The sequence below is a fragment of the Ochotona curzoniae genome, unplaced genomic scaffold (assembly GCF_017591425.1).
Source record: "Ochotona curzoniae isolate NIBS_2020 unplaced genomic scaffold, NIBS_Ocur_1.0 contig_3498, whole genome shotgun sequence".
NCBI classification, from domain to species: domain Eukaryota; kingdom Metazoa; phylum Chordata; class Mammalia; order Lagomorpha; family Ochotonidae; genus Ochotona; species Ochotona curzoniae.
This window is the reverse complement of record NW_024465885.1, coordinates 29523830-29546533: the sequence shown is the minus strand read 5'-3', so window position 1 is coordinate 29546533 and position 22704 is coordinate 29523830.

Genomic DNA, 22704 nt, shown 5'->3' with positions numbered 1-22704 from the left:
ATGGTGCAGACCACCACCACCACACACACACACACACACACACACACACACACACACACACACTCTCTCTTTTTGTACTTTTATATAGCTATGAATCACATATAGTAGTGATTTCATAATATTATGTCATCTGGGCCTGGCATGGAAGCCTAGTGACTAAATCCTCACCTTGCAAGCACTTGGATCCCATATGGGCACCAGTTAGTATCCCAGCTGCTCCACTTCCCATCCAGCTCCCTGCTTGTGGCCTGGGAAGGAGGTAGAGGATGGTCCAAAGCCTTGGGACCCTGCACCTTCATGGAAGACCCCAAAGAAGCTCCTGGCTCTTGGCTCTTGGCTCTTGGCTTTGGATTGGCTTAGCTTTGGCCATTATGACCACTTTGGGAGTGAGCCAGCAGGTGGAAATTATTCCTCTTTGTCCTTGATTCTCTGTAAAATCTGACTTTCCAATAAAAATGAAGAAATCTTAAAAGAAAACAAAACAAAACACAACAAAACAAACAAACAAAAAAATACTCTAAGCTTCAAAGTCAAAAGCTGAGGAATTATAAAGATGACCTTTCCTGTGGCACACTGTAGCCATCCTACTTTGGATGAGTAGACTAGATGACATATGTGCGATGACAAAATCATTTAATGAAATAGTTCTCAGGATGTATCCCTGTCATTAAGTGAAATATGACTATGCAGGAAGAATGTTCCAGACGTTCACAGAAAATGAGTATTATTAAAGAAATGCATGCATTTTTAAAAATTGTCCTCTAAAACAAACTTTTAATTTCACTTCTCCTAACACTTTTCTTGGTCACAATCTGCAGAGAGAAAGGTAGATTGGGGATGGGCATTTCCCTCACTGGTTCACTCTTCCGAGGCCTGTAATGGGTAGGCTAAGCCAGGCCAAGGCTGGGTTTGGGGACTTGACTCAGAGCTCCTGGTGGTGACAAGTGGCAGCAACTTGAGCCATCACCTGCTGTTCCTCAAGATCTGAATCTTTGGGAAGCTGGAATTGGGATTAGAGCCAAGACTTCAACACAAGCACTTTAATATGGCTCACTGGAGTCAACAGACATTGGTTTAACCATTAGACCAAATACATACCACTCAGCCAATTTTTTGGAGAAAGATCTTAGGTAAGACTGTAAAAGAGAAATCCATTTCCCCTTTAAGTCTATAATTTAAATAATAAGAATGTGAACACAGCGTTTTCAGAGTTTCTAGTAAAAGTATCAAAAACATGGGGAAAATTACCTAAAAATAGCTGTCCCTCCCCCCAGTGCCTTTTTATTGATTCTAACGCTACAGTTGAGAGAAGTAATCTATTAATTCCTTTAAAACTACTGCTAGCACTAAGCCAAGCACATTGCAGTGATTGATCTACTTCTCTTCTTGATGACAATGATGACACTGCTTTTTACAACATGATTTTTTTTAGAACTGGAGAATCTATGGCATTTTTTTTTCCTTCTCACATAATTTCTAAAATTCTGAGTTATTCTTTTATAGGAAGGTCTCAGAAGTTTGAGTCTAACTCTGACTCCTGTTTTCTGGAACTGTGGAGACACCACATAAGTCTTTTAATTGCCAGCTCCACTATCTGTAAAATTGGGATAATGATACCTAAGGAGCTATAAATCTAAGACAGCATGGGAAAAAAATCTGACCTCATACAGGATACCCAACAAACAGGATTTCAGTTCTTTGGGGGGTGTAATTGCTGCTAGTTACAAAACTGCTTGGCAGTTGACAGGGTCAGCAATTGATCTGTGCTCCTTATGATAAATCTTGGATGTGTCACTCAAGCTTTCTCTCTGCATACCAAAATGTATCTAAGTTACTCTGTGGTCTTCAGTCCCTTTCATTTCTTGCCAAATGCCAGATGCTACATACAGAGTGGCGTTTTCCTTAGGTCTCTAAATCTGTTGTGCTCCTGGTACTCAGGAGTTCAGTCTTGCAATCAGGGCACTCACATTCAGCATAATTTCTCTGCAAAAATATGTATACACTATTTTCCTCCATTATTGATAAAGGAAAAGTACAATGACGTGATGACATCTGAAAATGAACTTCAGCCAACTCTACAAATATTTCATACAAGGTTTTATTTAACTTCAAGATAAATGATTACATTTTTTAACTCTACTGAGTGTTAAATAAAGCAATATGTAAATATAGATTGAAATGTAGTTGGCATAATTGTTTATCACAACAAGGAAATGAAGTTCACAACTGCACCTGAAAATGGGCTCCAAAGCTAATTGCTTTAGCTGACAAATTCTGAGACATTAATGTAATAATATGAGATAAATATCTTTACATTTATGTTGTAAAAATAAGAATATAAAAGCTTTTGTTTGGAAAAATAAGCTATGAAGTGTTCATCTCCAATAGGTTAGCCTTACTGGTAACCCCTTTATTCCTACAATGAAGAGACTCTTGGAGATGAGTTTGAGCTACCACCATGGAGACATAAAATGTCTTGTGCATTTGTTCTATATTTACTTTTAAAATAGTAAACTGGTGACATTTTATCATAGCACCTTAGCTTATTTGTGCTGCTTTAACAAAATATCTTAGAGTAAAGTTGTCTTTTTTGCTAAGTATTTATTCAAGAACCAGAGGAACACCCAGGAAAGACAAAAAGCACAGACAGAAAGAGAGCAGAGAGAGTGAAAGAGCACACGCCCATACTCCGGTTCATCCCCCAGACATCCTTGGCCAGGTCCAAGTCAGTCTGATGCTGGATGCTGGAACTCTATCCAGGTCTTCCAAATGGGTGATAAAGATCCAATCACATGAGTGATCATTACTGCCCACTATGGTTTGTATTGAGGTGAAGCAGGAATCAAGCACTGGAGCCGAATATTGAACCCAGCTATTCTGACACGAGATGTAGGCTCTGAGCTGGTGGCTTAAATGCTAAGCCAAAGGCCACCTCAGACATTTATTTTCTCACAATCTGCGGGCTAGCAAGCTGTAATCATGGTTCTGGCTGGTTATGTGTTATGTGGGGACCTGCTTTATTGCTGTGACTCATTTATTGTTTCATAGTTTAGGTCTAGTCTGTCACATAAGGGTCTGTCTGTGTGTTGGAAACTTGACCCCCAGTATGATGAGAAAGATGGTAGACTCTAAGAGATGCATTCTATGAGTGATTATTAAGGGTGTTGCTCTTGAAAAGGATTAAGCTAGTTAATGTGGGACCCTGAGATGGTTGCTGCAATCATGAGAAAAATTCCCATCTGTCAACTCAACAGCTAGACTCATACTCAGGCAGTGCCATGAATGTGAAACTTTATCAGTGGTCTTTCAATGGTCCTGCAGATCGGGTATCTGATGAGCAGACACAGATGAGCATTTACAGCAAGCAATTTATATACCAACATTCAGGTACCTTGTTTGCTTCCTCATAGGCTGTGTACTATGTAGTTCATAACCTTTTTGAAGTTCCCTATGTTATATTATCTCTTCTCTGCATATAAATTTCTCAAGTTGGCTACTCCCTAACATCTGTTTGCTTAGGCAGTTTTGCTATGTTTGCAAGTCAGCTAATAGTAATTTTCCAGTCTGTGTTGAAAATGGACCACCAGACAAATTGTAATTAAAGAACAAGGCTACCCTTCCCTATACCATAGTTTCTTCATTTGTAGTATTTGTGGTATTTCTCTCTCTCTCACTCTCTCTCTCCTCTCTCTCTTTTTCTCTCTCGTACTCCCACCATAATGTCATCCACTACGATGTGATACAGACAAGGGGAATTTTGTTCACTCACATTGTGAGCTAAAAGGTTATTTCTCTTTATAAGTTGCCCAGTCTTTGCGATTTCCTTATAGGAAGGGAAAATTAACACCTGGAAATCCACCAGCAACTTTTATTCATAGTGATATTCTAACATGGTAGAAGTTTCAGAAGGGCAATGAGGGCCTAAGCGGTTCACCCAAGCCCTTGTGTAAGAGCACAAACCCCATTCATGAGAACCCTGGCTTCATGACTTAGTTGCTCCCTAAAGCCCTGCCTCTCAACAGTGACACATGGGGTTTAAATTTCAGCGTGGAATTCTAGAGGACACACCAACATTCAAACCATGGGAATAGATTTTATTTATAGTTTGGTCATTCCTTTATATAGAAATTAAGAGACAAATTCATCTGCCAGCTCCATCTAACAGAACACAACAATTATTTATTTATTTATTTATTTGTTTTTATTGGAAAGGCAAATTTATGGAGAGAAGGAGAGACAGAAAGAAAGATCTTCCATGTGCTGTGTCTCTCCCCAAGTGGCCACAACAGCCAGAGCTGAGCCGATCCAAAACCAGGAGTCAGGAGCCTCCTCTGGGTATCCAAAACAGATGCAGGTATAATTTTTAGATTTGACACTGTATTATCTTATATTAAGGCAAGCATATGCTATCTGACCTTTTGGGATTGGCTCATTTCCCTCACCATAACGGTTTTTAGTTGGGCGCATTTGGCCACTAAAAATGTATTTTGTTTGTCTTCTTAATAACTGAGTAGTATTCCATAGAGTACATGAACAATAGTTTCCTTATCCAGTCTTCTGTTGATGGGCATTTCGATTGCTTCCATGTTTTTGTGATTATTGATGTTTCAGCTATGAACATAGGGGTGTGTGCTGCTTTCTCATGTAACAGTTCTTTTGGATATACTCCTGGAAGTGGTATTGCTGGATCATATGGTAGGCAGATTTTCAGTTGTCTGAGATTTCTCCATGCTGATTTTGACCATGGAAGTTTAAAGCATTGCTTTCATAGATCCATTGCCCTAGAGTGGAGTCCTGGTTCGTTAGTCATGGCAGTATTCACCAATCATTAATAAGCGCCCACTGAAGATATTAGAAAAACTGGAGTAGACAATATACAAGACACTTGGCTTGCTACAGCAGAAAAGGAGGGTGAAATTTGTGGCACTTGAGCCATACCACTCATATTATTGTTCATTGGGTAAAATGAAGAACCCTTGGTTGGACACCTACATGTCCTTAATTCTGTGTTGTCTTTTGAGGATGTGTTAGAAATACGACAGACAATAATGAAGACTAGAGCCCCGGAAAGTGAAGATCCGTTGCAGTGTGCATCTCTACTCCTAAATAAGAAGAGGGCTCCAAATGAAATTGTTAAATATATCTTGGCAACAGGATGCTGGACTCCATCATTGTCTATGACTACAATGTCACAATACACTTAAATAGCAGAATGATGGCCTTGACACTATTGGTCGAGGATTATGCCACTGAAATAATATGATGACAATAAATATTGTAGGGACAGGGTGTGGAAGGGGTAATTCCTGTGCCTATGGAATTGTACCATGAAAAAACAAATTGAATAGGGAAAAAAAAAGAAACAAGACAGAATCCGTAACTCTCTTGATAACATTTCTAGTCTAATTATTACACATCTTCAAGGATACTCTACTATTTCAAAATAGTCCTTTTATTAATTTAAGATATTTTAAGCTAAGCTTTTAATAATAGAAGCTTTATAAATCTATGACAAATAAATATAGATACCACTTCTAGTGTGTAGAAATACTAATTGTTGCTAGTGTCTCTGCAAATATGTTAGTGAGACAGTACACCTCCTTTGATATTCTTCACTATTGAATGATTCTTTTTCTCTAAGTGGGATATTCATCCTCCCAATTTTCTTACAGTTTTAGCAACTAGGGATGAAACGGACACTTGGCCAATCCTCCCATTGAATTAAATCTACCCAAGGAATCAAATGGATAGCAGATTGTGCAATCAAATCATTCTCATCTCCTATAGGTTGAAGTTAGAAATTCTAATCAGGAAAGGTCAGTCAAATGATTTTTATCTTCCAGATTCTCATACCTAATAATAAAAAAAAGCCACTAGTTCATATTTGTAATAAATATGTTTATTTAGAGTACTACAATCTGATACATAGCCAGGCCATTTACATTCCCTTTAATGGTATTATATACGTGTCAACACCTGCCATCACAGACATTAGTAATAAGTCAAATAAAATAAATGGCTATTAGCACTTAAGATGTGTTAAATTTGATTGGATAACAAGATTTCTTTCATCTCTTCACAAGGAGAAATATGAGTAGAATTAATATAGTCATTTACTATGGATAAGACATTCAAAATCATAATCTTGTTAGAAAAGTAAAATTAAAACACATGAAACAGGAACAAAAAAAGAAGAAGCATATAATAAAGTGTTGAAATATGGCAAGACATAGGAGAATCAGGAAAAAATACCGCTTTATGATAAACCAAGAATGCTTCACAACATGGACTGTATTTATGCTGAGTCGCAAGAGAATTTCAAGCATTTCAATGGTATAAGTAGACTTAAGAAATTGCAGGTATGGTAAATAAGGTTGAGGAAGGTGATATTAGCTTGGCATGTTTTGGGGGAAGTAAGCAAACCAGTTTCACTGTAATTGAAGATGAACTGAGGTAAGTGGAAGAGTGGCTATCACATTTAGGGAGGATGTGAATGTCAATTAGATATACTTTAAAAACAGAAGTGAGTAAGTATGTTGTAGCTGTAGCAGATGTTGGAGCAGAGGAAGCACTTGTTTTAGCCAATTGTTATAGAATAACTAATGTGACTACTAAGTGAGCATTTGAAGGATAAAGCCAGGGGGACTATTAGGATACCCAAGCATCAGGTATTCTAATGCCCAATACTTGGGTATCCTAAAGATTATAGGATAGGCTTTGTTGACATGAGTTGGTAAGGTTATACATTAAGAAATAGTAGGCCTAGAGGATACAGTTGCCATGTGTGATGTCTCCCACGCTGCAGCTGGTTTATATCATGACTGCTATACTTCTAGTCCAGCTCCCTACTAATATCCTGGGAAAGAGATTGGAAGATGGTCCAGGTACTTGAGCCTCTGAACACACAAGGGAGAACCAGATGCAATTCTTGGTTCCTGGCCTTAGCCTGTCCAGCCCTGGAGGTTGTGACTATCTGGGGAATGAAGCAGCAAATGCAAAGCCTGTATATAAATCTGACTCTGAAATAAATAGATGAATATTTTAAAAATATCATGATATGAAAAGTCCAGGGAATGAGCAGTATTGGAAAGAATGATGAGCATGACTGTTTTGACGTGAAAGGCAAAAGGAAGACGTCTGTTACTTGGAAGATTCTGGGTAATGCAATGCTTTTTGGTTAAAAAAAAATACCTGAGAAATTCAGTCAGTAAGCAATAATTGCAAAATCTTAAAAGAAATTATTGGCAAGTTCCTGATTCAGTGACCTATGCCACCTTGGTAAAACATACACGTTATTTTGTAGGAAAGAATACTGAGGTCAGTGTTAACCCTTATATACAAAAACAAGTCATTATCTGAGATCATTTGCAGCTCAAAATGCAAAAAAGAAAAAAAGTACCCTGTTCAAATTAGTATGCAAAATAAAGCACCAGCATTGAAAGAACTTGCATGATTATGTCATGAATAATTCATTAGCACAAGCAATACAATTAGTTGCTTATAATATAATGATATAATAATTGTATTCATGTACAATAAGCCCAAGCCAAACTGGAAGTATCAAGACTAAGTTTGAAAACAAAAGAAAAACCCCAACATCTTGAACTCAAAACCACAGATTGACATTTGTTTCTTCTGAATAATAAAAAAAAATTGAAATAGAAAATGTTCATGACAAAAATTGGCTTAAAAATGGTAAAACTGTATTTATGAACATTACTGTGGATGTCAACAATACCTTTATCTGCTCATGATCTAATTGGTGCAACTGCTGAATACATATTTTGACACACTTTTAGAGTTAGTATATATAAGGCTTATAGATAAAAAGTTAAAAAGCTAGTTATTCTGAGAGAAAAGTGTTTTGATTATGGAAAAGCTTTCTTAAATGAGAAGGTTGAAATCAGCAAGTTGGACAGCCACAAGACAATGCTTAGTTCGGATCAATAAATAAATGGCATGACCGTCTGCATTAAAAACTTCGCATTCCAGGATAGAGTTTCAACTCACTTTTAGCCTTGCCTTCACCTTTTTAAAAAAGTTTTTTTAAAATATTGATTTCTTTTACTTGAAAGGCATTTACACGGAGAGAGGCAAAGAGAGAGAGAGAGAGAGAGAGAGATCTTCAGTTCTCTGATTCACTCCCCAAATTGCCTCAAATGTTGGAGCTGGGTTGAACGAAAGCTAAGAGCCAAGAGTTTTTCTAGGTCTCCCACGTGGGTGCAGAGTGTAAGCACTGGGTTTTTTTCTGCTGTCTAGGCATATAAGCAGGTAATCAGATCAGAAGGGATTGAGTGGGACACTAGCCAGAAGCCATATACAATACAAGGAGCAGAGACAGTGGCTATGATGATATCGTACCTGTCTTATACTTTCATTGTATTGGGTTAGTCTGACTTTTCCATTAATAAATACATTGAGGGAATTGCCTTGGAACTTGATTTTTCAGCTGTTCTTTAAGAACTACCTTGTTTTCACAAATGAGTGTTTCAACAGAGTAATGTATTTGAACATCGATTTCTGCTGCTCTCATTTGATTTTGTTTCGAAAAGTATTTAATGGGCAATAATAAAACAAGTATATCAAGTGTGGTAAGCCAGTGTGATTATTTCTAAAATAACACTAAAAGTACCAAATACAATGAAATGTTCTCATCATTATTGTTATTTTCCAATTTGTTAACCATTTTACAGGTGTAAAAACCCTTGAGATATTCTTGTACATCTCCTTTACATTCTGAAATGTCTCAAACATCTCTAGAATCAGGAAATGACATCTATTGATGTGGCAAGCCTCATCTCATGCTTTTTTTTTTATGTACACATCTCCTTTGTCCCTTTAAATCTTCCAAGAGGGCCTTCTATTTCTTGCAATATTGTGAAGCAAATATTCTGTGAAACTGTTCTATTGAGAAACATTTAAATATTGATAAAGTCACACACACACACACATACACACACACACACACAACCAGTCCAACCGGATTCACTCACACTCCTGAGCTGGCAACACAGTCAAAATAAAACAAAGCAAGAATATAGAATATGAAGTGGTTGAACATGTTGATTGGGAACTGCAGATCATTTCCCAAACCTTCTGAACAGGAATTTTGATATCGAAGCACTACATGTTGCTGGAAGAGACAAAATACAAAGTTGGGTCAATAATCACATAACTTCACATAAGGCTGTAACCTCAAAGGACTCCTAGGTGACGTGATTGTTTAGAAAGAGATCAAAATAGCTTTGCCTTGTAAAGGGTACCGTCAAGGAAAGTTGACCCTATCCTTTGTTTTGATTTAGATGGAAAATCTCTCTCTCAGTCTACTTTTCTAATAAAGATAGATAAAAATCTCATAAATGAGAAAATTAAATTGTTAGGATATTCAAGGAAAAATGTGTACATAGCCACATTGTTCATTGTAGTCAGAGTAGGAACAGTGGGTAAATGAATAACAAAACTGGGGTAATGTCTAAACAACAGCAGTCAACATGTTGTATGATTCCAGTGACCTATCCAGAATAGATAACTCTATAAAGACAAAAAGCACATTAATGGCTGCCAGGAGTGGAGAGAAGGAATAATGAATGATAAGTGTCCCAAGGGTATGGAGTCTTTCTCTAGAGTGATGAAAGTATTTGGGGAATAGATAGAGGTTATGGTGCACAACACCGTGAATACACCACATTCACACCACCAAACACACTCTTCATTTTTATATTCAGTAAAATTTACCTCTATTTTTGAAAAAAAAATTGAACCAAAAATATAGCCACAGGGAATTCACAAATACATGATGGGCCAAATGTGGGTTTGTACCCTGATTGCATATTACCTTCTGACTGGTAGGACCAGCTGATGAATGGCAAAAGGAGCTACAAATATATTCTATAAGCATGAATGCTCAGTCTAGGAGCAGTGTATCCTCATAGGGCAAGTTTCAAGCATGATGTTATAAAAACAAAAATAACAAGGCTCAATGAGAAATAAAACACCAAATCTAAAGAATCATAGAGCAAAGAGTTAACTAATATCCATAAGGATCTCAGATACTAAAATTATTGAATTTGGAATACAAAATTAAGAATGTTCTGTATGTAAAGATATACATATGATTGAAAAAAGAAGGCATAAACACATTACACAAAATAAGAAAAACTGATTAGAGTTGATTTAAAAATACAACTTTTTCTGAAGATTTATTTTTTGTTTATTGGAAAGGCAGCTATGCAGAGAGGAGGAGAGACAGAGAGGAAGATCTTTCATCCAATGATTCACTCCCCAGGTGACTGCAACGGCAGGAGCTGAGCCTATCCAAAGCCAGGAGCCAGGAGCTTCTTCCGGGTCTCTCATGCAGATACAGGATCCCAAGGCTTTGGGCCATCCTCACCTGCTTTCCCAGGTCACAGGCAGGAAACTGGATGGGAATTTGGGCTGTGGGGATTAGAACCAGTGCCCATATGGGATTCCGGTGCATTGAAAGCCAGGACTTTAGCCGCTATGCTATAATGCCGGGCCCTAAAAATAGAACTTTTAATAGTGAATGATGCAATTATTAAAATTGAGAACTCAGAGAAAAGTTTAAATAGCATTTCAAACATAGTTGAAGAGACTTCACAATTGAAAAATAGAACAAAAGATATGACTCAGAATGCAATATAGGTAAAGACTTGATAATTATGAAATAAAATTGAAGAAATATTAGGGTAAAGTTAGAAGATCTGGCTTATGTCTGGTCAGAATTTCTTAAGAAAATATCAAGTACAAAGAAAATTGTTATTAAGCATTTGGTTAAAGAAAATTAATATTATGTAAATAAAAATAATTATGCAAATCATTGATTGTATCTGGCTTTCAGTACGAACTGACCCTTCACTGGGGAAGGAGTATTTTGATGGTTGCCACAGTAACCGGAGGAGGGCGGAGCTTGCTTTGAGACCCCTATGTCACTCTGACCCAGAAGGGCCAGCAGAACTCTGGCCTGGCCCTGAAGCTGTGGAGTCACTGCTGCACCAAAGACAAGACACCAGCCAATATTCAACACCAAATAAGGACTGAGGCAGTCCCGCTTCCGCTTCCATGTCGAGGGGCTGGGAGGAATTATAAAACTCCCTTGCACGTCTCTTCCTGGCTCTTCTCTTCCTCTGTAGCTCACTCCTTCAACTCTGCCTTTCCACTGCACCAGGAAGGAAAGCCGGTGACCGGGGTTCCCTGGAATAAAGACCCTCTAAATTCTTTTCTACACTCGGCTGATGTCTTACTACCCTGGTGCTCAGGAATCTAACATATTTATGTCGTCAGGTACTTTGTATCACCTCTTGGGAGGTACTTGATCCTCCCAGACTAGAGCTCCATTTATCCTTTCCTGCAGCTAGGTTCTAGTGACATTGTTTGTACTTTTTGTAGCTTCAGCCCAAGATTTGGTAATCAGCTAGTTCCCTGCTTACCAACTCAACATCTTTTATTTGTTCCTGAAATCCTGAAATTCTGCATGCCCATCAGCTCATAGCCCTGTCACTAAGGTTTCTTTATTGAAACTCACAGAGGGTTTCATTTCTTCCTGGGATCTAGGATCTAACCAGCGTTTGATTAAAGATTACTTTCATTTTCAATATCAGATATTAGATATTTAAATATCACTTTATTTGTGCTTGGAAATAAAAGATATATATGCACACAGATATACATCACATTTAGAAGGAAAAGATAAAAAAGGAGCAAAGAATGTTAGAAATAAAGGGAGCTTAAAAATCTGCACAAATTGTTACTTCTACGTTTCAAAAACCCTCTCGTTGCCAGTGGACCTCTCGCAGGAGCTGCGTAGGAAAAAATGCCCTTTTGTCTCCTTATGACTAAATTGAACCTCATTACTCATTATCTATCCCTATTTTTCCCACATTGTTCCCTCTTTGGACTGAGGATAAGTAGGTTTTCAAGTTTAAAATAGGTCACTTCTTGTCAGAGATGTCTGACTTCCCTAAGTTGAATGATTAGGCATATATACAAAATTCCTCCAGGAAGCGTCGTTGAGTTTCAAAACCAATGTTGTGAACAGTGCTGGAAATATCTCGTGGAAATCCGTTGGGTTTGCTCTTTAAATACAGAGATAGGCTTTGGAAGTCCAAAAGCAGAGAGATTGGGGTGGGCACTGGGAGTAGCTGTCGGTGGAGAAGCAACACAAATCTCCCATGGGCAGCCACAGGTAGATTCTGATACTGAGATAAATTTTACAAGACCAATGGGATCGGGAGAAAAGATCCAAAGGACAGGGATGGAGATTTTCTGTGGCACAGGCGTGCTGCTGAAACAGCGCTGTCGGAGAAAAAGTCCTTTTTCATGTATTAGGGGAACTCTGTACCACTAATTGAATGTGCCTAAGGGAGAATAGCTCTGCAGTATTCATTAGGTTCATCGAAAATAAACTTATGTTACTCTTATAATTTACAGAGATTACACCTTTAAATTTCCCAGTGCTATTTTAGATGTGTCCCCAAACCATCAGTACGTGGTGGCCCTGTGTGACATAAGACAGTGAGGGAACAGTGAGTCACGGAGGGAGGAAATTGTTTTTCCCTGAGATAAGTTCCTAGCCCTTAACACTACAGCAGTGGAAACTCATATGGGAAACCGGGTCTAACAGCTGGCAGCATGTCTGTAATCTTGAAGCAAAGTGTTGCAACCCTTTTTTTTTTTTTTCACCATTAAACACTGGAGGCTTGACCATACGATTGGATATTCTCAGTACGTAGAATGAATTTTGTCCATGATGGTCAACAAAGGATGTTGGTTGGTTGATTGCCTGACTGCTTCTGTCCTGCCACTCGCTATGGATGATGGACACGGGGAGACTGGGTCTTGTCTGGACCTCCCCTCTCACCTGGCCCTAAGTGCCATTATCCCACCCACAGTGTGCAGCTGCTGAAGTTTAGTGACAAATCCACAAGCTTGCTCTAGGAGGGAGCATGAGGTCAATACCTCAGCCAGAATTTAACCTGTGAAGACATCCGTATTTTCAGCTGCAATGGTTTAGTGGCTTTAAAGTCAATTGGTAGATTTCATACAAGGGAATTCACAGCAGCTCTCCGTGGTGTGTAAGGCGAACGGCCAGCTATCCCTGAAAGCAAACGCTTGCCTTTCTCTTCCTCTGCCATAAAATGATGAGGCAGGAATAACAAAGGGAAAGACTGGGGAATGTCACGTCAAACAAATCATAGCTCTTCTCTGGTGGCTTCTTTGACCTTGTTCCAAGGTAAGTCACACCTGCAGGAGGGACATTCAGGATAAGCGTGTTTGTCATTTGAGGCATCTTTCTGCTCCAAGGGAACGCTAAATCTTCCTTATGGAGGCACTGACATTTAGTTTGGCACATTTTCAGATACTGGAAAAAGAACCATGACTTGACAAAAAAAAAAAAGAAGAAGAAAGAAAATTATGTCAAGTTAATACAAAGGAAAAGAGGCAATTGTTTCAAGTCATTTAGGAAATAATTTACACATAAATGCAAATATCCAAATTTCTACTTCCTGGGATTTCTTTTTTTTTTTTCCTGTCCATGAGTATCAGGTCTGTCAAACAATACAACTGAAACTTCTTCAGGTCTTCGAAAATTATATTTTTTCCTTTACATAGTACTCAAGGCTTCGAGTTGTTCGTTTTTGTGGTATTCAGTCATTTTTTGCCTAGTATGCTTTCTGTTTCAAAGTCAGAAAGTGTCATATCAAGCTGCATTGAATCTGAAGATGAAGGGGCTGTTTTTCAGAGTCTGTAGTATCCCTTTTAGAGCAGATATAAATCTTAAGTTTGGCACATTTTTATCTGATGAACCTCACTGTGTAGGTTCCAAGTTTTAATTAAATCCCTTCTGGGGCAGCAAACCCATTTGTTGATTTGATGGGGATGTTGTGCTCTTTATGCGACAAAATAACCCAGGGACTCTCATAACTTAAATACAGGGATCCAGAAAGACCGAGGGGTGCAGATATATTTTCTCAAGTGCAGGAACAGTCTGTACTCGATTTTTCTGACCGAATATTTTGCTTGTCCCCTTGTTTTAAAAGGGCCATTTCACTCTAAGTTTTCATTCTTTACACATTCTACAACTTCTTTGGGCCAGATATTTTAAGGCTGTATTTGTCCCTTCTTAGTCTTTGATGACCATTTTACTGATTTCTAAACTGGTTCCTCCATCATGCCAAATGTAAAGATAAAAGCTCATCCAAGAATAAAATTAGAAGGGGAAAGTTCAGTTTTGTAATTTCAGCAATGAGACACCTTTTGCATTATTACTGGCCACATAGTGGTTAGTTGAAAGCAGTTTAAAAAAAATGGTGTCAGAAACATTAGCATATGTCATGCCCAAATCATACAGACTCACTTGAACTCTTAGGGGTAAAAAAGGCAGCCTGGTTTTTAGACCTTTTGCTTTCCTTATTAACTTTGACCTTAGCCATTTCTCAATCAGCTGCTTACACATCCATTTCATACACCAGAGGTGTAGAAAATTTCATAAGAAAAGCAAGCAGCATAAAAATGACTTTTTAAAGAAAGTTCAGCAACCTCTGTATAGATCGAATATGACATGTTCGAGTCACTGACTTCATTTATTAAATGCACTTCCTGATGTGTTAAATAACTCTTTCTCCTAAGTGCAAAGGATTTAGGTGGCTCTCCCCGCCCCCTCCCTTCCCATCTGCACGATTTATGATGTTCCCCTGACAGGCGTCATATGTCTAGGGTCCATTAAGTACGAAGGTAGTTTTGCCTCTAGGTGAGTCCTGAAGTCATCCTGGGGTGAGCTTTATGCCTTGGCAGTCTCCCTAGGGGTTCATGAAAGAACAAACAAGAGTGTCACCTGGCACAGCTTTTCAGGGAGTCTGCTCTGGCTCTCGGACGAGGCTTTCAGGTGTTCTTCCTGCATGAATTGTATTATTATTTTTGATCCACAAAAAAACGCAGAGTTCTCCCATTGAACAGCACATGAGATCGAGTCCGAAAGGATGTTAACACGGCTCAATTGTTTCAAAAGGAATCGGGAGAGTAAGTGGGGCTGCTCCAGTCTTCGATGGGTGTCTCTTGTTGGAACCGTGAGGATGGAAAAGCACATCTGGCATGAAAGTGTGGGCTTGTATCTGTGACCCAGCATGTTTGTAGATGCCATGCTCTAACACTGTCTGGGAACACCTGCTGCTGCTACATCAGCATCAGGTGTGAGTATTAAATGAACTCACAGAAAAGTGATGCTGTCATGGGGAGCACTCAGGAGAGAAGTTTCTGGATAAATGAAGGGGCCTGTTTTTCTCAGAACTTCTTGCCAGTAGTTTGACATACGAGCACACCTAGAAATACTACCCCCTTCCTCTTGGAGAATGATTCCTTCCAGGGCTAGTATTTAAAATGGAAATTATTAGTTTGAAAAGAAAAAGATTAGTACTCAAAGAAGAATTTATTCTGTCCTTGTTTTGCACAAATTCCTTTGAAATGAGGTTGTGGATTTCCTCTGAATGGATTTTATTACTAGATCAAAACTGTAAGCATCCAAGTCCAGGAAATCATTCACATCTTTCCATCCTGTAATAGGCTAAAGTTCCTGAATACATTTTCCTTAAAGGAGTAATAATAGTTCTTAAGAGTGAGAAAATACTGGTTATAGATTACTACCTGTCCGAGGCCTAGCTGCTAACACACCATCACCATGGAAGGGTTCAGATGGAATCTAAATTTGGTGCTAGAAGTCCATTGCTGTATTAATCATCTGAAATAAAAATGTCATAGTTATGACTCTTTGGAAACTGCTTCACTTAACTTCCAAACTGTTGCTTTGTAGAAGGCTAATTTGGGGTTGGGTACATTAATGTCAATATCCTATAAAGCTGCCAGCTAAAAAAATGTGAGCAGAGACTTTTTTTTCTAGCCGATGTCAGCACAAAAGGGTGCCTCAGTTGTTTCATCTCCAAACAGCTGCATGCTTTCATTGACATTTGCTGACCTTTCTTTGTGCACCCGGTCTAACCTCTTAGGTTATTTCCTGGCCTCCCTTCTGTGACCTTTGACCGAGACTGACCTTTAGCTGGAGAATGTGACATTTTGTTCTCCTCTAGCTGACATGTGATGCTCTCATTATTCAAAGGTATGTGAAAATAATGACCCCAAGTGACCTTTGAGTTTCCTTTCATTTATTGGTTGTTTTGGGTGCTTGTTCAGCTTGTACTGGCCCTAGGTGATGGGGGGGTGAGGGTAAGGGTTGGAAGAGGATAAGATGACCACAGTTTCCTTTGATTTCATTTCTAATCTCTTTCTTGCTGGACAAGTCACTTTATTGTTGTTTAAACGTTTGAATTATTTTGTCTCTTGATTTTGGAACAACTTTGAATAGTGAAACTTTCAGAAATTGAATAAAATTAGGCATAGTGAGTGAACATTTTTTTAAGTCTTTTTCCAGTTAAACTTATTTCTTAAGATAATTTTCTGTTTAATGTTGTCAAACATCTTAGAAAATGAAGAACACATATTGAAAGATAACATGTGACCAACTGAAAAACGTGTAATTTATGTTTTATGTATAAGATATAATTGGATCATTGGGAATTCCTTTTCTGAATAAGTTTTTTGCACTATAACTTAATCTAATAATTTGACTAAGTGAATATATTTAATGTCACAATACTTTAAATACGTATGTATGCTAACATATAAAATAAGAAAAATTAAATTTAGTTATTGAAGGAATAATGTTCATAAAAAGGCAAATTTAGCATTTTAGAATCAGATGGGAGGTTTTAATAGAGAAAAATTCAGAGATATATAAATTTTTTTTAATTTCAAATACTCCACCAATAGTTTATGGCACCCAAAATCAATTTTTCAATAAGACAATGCTAATTTTCATTTAAATAAAATATGCCACTTACCCACAGAGGAGTATTATTCAACCATAACAAAGAATGAAACTTTAGCATTGGAAACAGCGTGCATGGAATGGGAAAAAGTCACTAATAGAAAGACAAATGCTACATAGTGCTAGCCTAAATATGAAAACAAAAATGTTCTCATAAAAGTTGAAAATAGAGTAGTAATTACAGAGGCTGGGAAATGTATGGAAGAAAAAGATGCAAAGAATGGTTAATGAGAGCAGAATGCAGCTAGCTAGAAAAACTAGTTTCCAAGGCCTTGCAGAGTAGGTAAAAATGGTAGATAATGAAGTAGTGCAAAGTAGCCAAAAATGTGACTTTTGAATGTTCTCAACATTTAGAAATAATAAATGTCTTCAATAATGGATATGCCAATTAAACATTGCATACATGTATTGAAGGATCACACTTTATGGCATGATTACATGCAATTACTTTGTGTCAATAGAAAATAATTTTTAAAAATTCTATTTCTACTTAAAAAATTAAAGGGGTCAGCATCTCGTTTTTGTAATGTACGTATGCTCATATTTTGTTCATAGTGAGTTTTCAGCTCTTCAGTTATCACTAGAATAGAGATCTGGCCACTATGGGAAACCGGCTTCTAGAGGTTTGGATTGCCTGAGCAAACTTTAAGTGTGGTCATTAACTTTAAGATATCATAACTTTCCAAGTCAAGCTGCTTAGCTGCTGAAGCTGAGTGACCATGAGGCATACCGTAAGTACAGCAACAACTAAACATAATTTTTGGCAGAAACATGAAGCCATCTGACTGTGCATATTCAAATAAAAGAAATGTTTTCATTTCTACGCTACCATAGTCAAATTTCGTCTCCAAACACTGGAGCAAAAAATAACTATGTCATTTTGTTGTTATTCATTTACTTTAAATTTGTCTTCATTTAAAAGGCAGGAAAGGAGAGATAATCCATCCATTGTTTCACTCACTAAATGCACTCACTAAATGCCAGGCAAAAGCCAATAAAATGTAAAATCTTTAATCCCATAGAATTATTGCAATTATGACTCAGTCCATTGTTTAAACCTGTCCAATGTTTAAAGAATATTGAGCTTGTGTACTACCTTCCTGCAAAGGGCCCATGACAAAACCATGCCCTCTAATTTCTGAATTTATTTGACTAACCTCAGAAAAGACATACGAGTGGTAGATGCTTCAAGGAGCTGGTTGCTTCAAAACTGAACAATGCTTACCAATCAACCGTGGTTGATTCAAGGTGGCTTCTTTGTGGAAGAAGCATTCTTTCCTTCCTAATTTGCAAAAGGAGCCATATGGGCACTGTCTTCAAAAACTATCTGAATGGATACTTTATATAGAGTACTCCCCAAGATGCATGCAAATAAAACATGAATGCAACATGAATTTGGCCTTCAAATAAGATGCGATCTGGTGGAAGAGAAAAATCATAATAGCACACTGAAACTTAAATGCCAAAAGGAATTTACCATTTTTTCTATAGCTTTGTGAAAAATAAAAAGCTTCAATCATTTGTTTAAGAGATTTAATCACAGCCAGTGTTTTGCCAGTGGTCACAGCCCCATTGAAAGACTTCTGTAACTTTTTGACTGACCTGTGAAATTCATTTCTCATGTCGTTGACATCATGCCATCTTCAGTATATGCTGCTTTATCATCTGCCACTCATCCAAGCAAACTTTTCTAAAAAAATACAGATTTAGGGCTGTTAATTAGGGTGAAAACTAGATATCTCACTTCTAATAACAAGGCATTTGAACTCTGAGGTTAAGATTTTCTTATTATAAAGCAAATTACAGACGTAACAATTAAAGTGTGAGATTTAACTTGCTTAATTAGTATCACCAGCAAATCACAAAATGAAAAGAAAATGTAGGATGCAGAGTTTCAACCCTGTGCACAATCCATTTGGGTATTCACTTCATGTGTGGTTCTTTTCTGCCTAATAGTGGACTCAATTTCATCTGTAATTGTTTTGAAAATGTTTCATGGACTTAAAAGGAAGCCTCAAACACTACGCTGAGGAGTTTTTTCAAGATTTACATCACGCAAACATCAGCTACTGTTTTGATGGATATTTTTTGTTTCCATTCAAATAGATTTATGACAGCTATGGACTAAGTTTCAAAGAGTTCATAGGTCCTTGCTGATTAGTAGAGGTGTCTGTGGGATTTACCCAATGAATGTAAGCAATAACAGAAAAAAAAAAGTATTGATCACTTTGACAATCTCATATGTTACCATGGAGTCAGTATATATACATTTTTTTTTACTGTTTGTCTCTAAAGAATTTTTTGAATGCATTTTAAGGATGTTTTTGGTTTCCCAATTTGAAAATGCATAGTGCATTCATCTCTTTTTACTCATTTGCTATTTCCTTATTTTTGGAAACAACGTTAGAAACCTGTTTTTGCACTTAGCTCATTTTGTTCCCTATAAAGATTCTAGCTTGTCAGGTACTTAATCACTATTAAAGACAAATGCATTCACTTGTTTAAAAAAGTTTTCACTTAATAATAAAATATGACTTGCCACTTAAGTGTCAACCTTCATGGGCAAAATGCTTCAAAGTGATAACGGGTAACCACGTTATAAATGTTTACAAATCATGTCTGGCAAGAGACAGAAGCTTCCCTCTCCAAACCCCAATAACCCCAAATTGAAGAGAGCCAAGGTCTGTTTCCTGCTTTGCGATATTGCCTTATTGTCATTTCGATGTCTTTAACCACAAAGGCACCCTGCTTCTGCTGCTAGATTCCTGTTAGCCATAAATCTATCTCTTTGGCCAAGTCTAGTTTTTTAGCATGTAAGTCTGGTGTACTTGGCCACACTATAAAAGAATTACTCATGTCTGGACCATCCCAACCGAATTCCCAGGTGTTTCTGGTACCAACATCTCCAACTTGGTTATGATTTTTTGATTCCAAAAGCAATACTCCTGGAAATTTGACTTTTTAAAATGTTCCTTTTTCTAGTTGCTACATGTGTTGTCTGATTATATATGATAAAATAGTTTTCCCTATTTTTTATGTAATCACCACATTGTCTCTTTTTCACCTTCAGAGTCAGATATATTGTAATTCTTGCTAATTTCACAGAAATTCCCTGCTGCTTCTTGAAAAGCAATCTAGATATCATCAACAATTTTACATAATTATTACTTAAAAGGTATGCAATTCTTTTCTGTCTTTGTATGGGGATTTGCTTTACTTTTTACATTATAATAAATCAGTCATAACATACATGGTAAAAGCAAGTCATGTAAACCTTCAAAATTCACTCTATTTTCCCAATTATCTGTCTTTTTGGTTAAAAAAAAATTAGTAATAGCTTATTTTGAGTATGTTTTATCTTAGGAGATCCAACTGACTTCTGATTTTGCTGCTCTCAGTGAACATATTATTCCCTTAAGTGAGGAAAAGACTTTGAAATATTATGTTTTAAAATTAACAATAAAATCCTTCTGTCTTCTGTGCAGGAGATTTTTGTTATCAAAATCAATAAATTTCTCTAGGAGGTATAATGCTTCAATATTTATTCTTGAGTGAAATTGAAATACCCTCAATATACATAAAATCTGCAAAGGAATTTTTTTTTCAGCAAAATAATAGTTAATTTATGGTGTTAAGTTCAGAAAGGCAGAAGAAGATAACAACCCAATTTAGGTAAAGATGTAGCACATATATGCCAGAGAAAAATAAATGTCAAATAGAAAACCATATCTGAAATTCAGATCACATTTAGATGCACAAAAAAAAATGTTAAGAGCAGTAGGGGGGCGATTGTATTCCAATTAAATTTCCTTTACTCACATCAGCAGTCTTGGTTTGAAAGTTAATCATATGATTTACAGGGCTCTTGAAGGAATAAAAAGGGAGCAGCCTATCACAGGGAGAAGGAACTGATATTATAGCATTTCTAAGAGTGCTATGAATTACAAAGTTTAGGTGTGGGGTAGAGCTGGGGTAGGTTAAAAGAAAGTCATTAAATTTGAAAAGGTTTAATTTTTTTTTTTTTGCTGCATGATATTATTTACTGGGCATTGTTTTTGAAGATTGAAAAAGCCAGATAAAGAATGACAAGTTTCATATGTTTCTGAAGGGGAAAAAAACAAAATACCTGAGACTTCCTATGGGTTTCCTAGGGATCCATGTTAATGTAATAGGGCAGAGCAGGGAATGCATACCTTACAAGCTGGCGTAAATATTAATAAAACTGCTTGGATTATGGGGAACTCAACGAGGTCTGTGTCTAATTGTCTTTGCACTTAGTTCGGGAGAAACAGTACTGACTGTGGTAGAGTGAGAAGGCATCTGAACAAGGTCCTAAAAACGAAGTAGGTTTGTATACATGCCATAACCCAAAAAACAATGTATAATCTGAAAAGAAACATAAAATAGAGGCTTTCAAATAAATCTAATGAGTTCTCTTCCTCAAAGGCTCTTGATGTATGTGTAGTATTGAGCCAACAGCGCTTCAATAAAGCTGTGATAAGGAATAGTTGACTCTGTAAATACTGAAAACACAAACAGATACCCCTGTCCACAGATTGTTGGAAATTTTTTGGTTGTCATGGTAGCTCTTACCTCGTTTTATCATTCTCATGAACAACAAAAGCCGTATTTTTGAAAGATACCTAACTCATTAGAAACATTTTATTGTGAAGTCTTCAATAATTTTCTTGTTGTCCTCACAAAATAGCTGAATCATTATAGCTCATGACTGGAAAATAAAGAAGACTCAACAGATTATCTTTCATATAGTGTCAAGTCACATTAGGTGAGTTCCAGCATACTTGCTTATACAATATTTTATTTTGATGTTCTACCAGTGTTGGTTTTAAAAATATTTTATTTCATTGTTGCATGAGATGCTACTGGGTGCAGAAATAGTGGTGAACAAATCATTAGGAGTTATGATGTGGGGTTATGATGCGAATATGTACGCAAAATCTCTTCATAATGTAGATTACATAAATTTGAATTAAGTGACTTTTAAGAACATTGATTATTGATCCGATAAACTATTAGATCCATTAGGGCCCTTTGTGTAAATAACAATTTTTTAAATGCATGCTGCTTTATAATAGAAATAATCTTTATAAGGAGTGAAAGAGTACTTATGATCCCTTGCATGCTGAATAGCCACTTTTCAACATTAAATATCTTGGCCAAAAATACATTTTAAGATTAAGAATCATTTCACTTATACAATTACCAAAGGAAAAGAAAAGTTCATGCTGGAATTACTCAGCATGTATGTTGGTGCTGTTATTACTTCAAAATGGCTGAGACACTTTGTTTTAAATCTCTAGAAACATGCTTTAGATCTATTAAGTGAGAAGTCATTCTATGTTGTATTGGGTACAGTTTATTTTGTTTGCCAGCAATAAAAATAATATTTTTAAACAGATTTATTTTTGTTTTCTTTTTATTATTACTATTTTCCATGGTACAGTTTTATAGTCATAGGGATTCAATCCTCCGCTTTTCCTACTCCCTCCCCATGTTTTCTCTCCACTGTTCCCATTTTATCACAATAATACAGTCCAGAATACAAGTTACAAGCTTGGGTCTCCTGTCCCAGTGGGCCCTAGGATTCAGGACAGGAGACCCAAGCCCCGTTGGGTCCCCACCTCTGGGGTCATCAACTTGGCACCCACTTCGCAGGTAGGTCCCAGGACCCAGGGCAGATGACCTGAGCTCTGCCGAATCCCCCACATCTGGGGCTTACTAACCGAACAGCCACCTGGAAGGTAGGCCTCCAGACCCGGTCAAGTGACCCGAACCGCACTTTGTCTCCC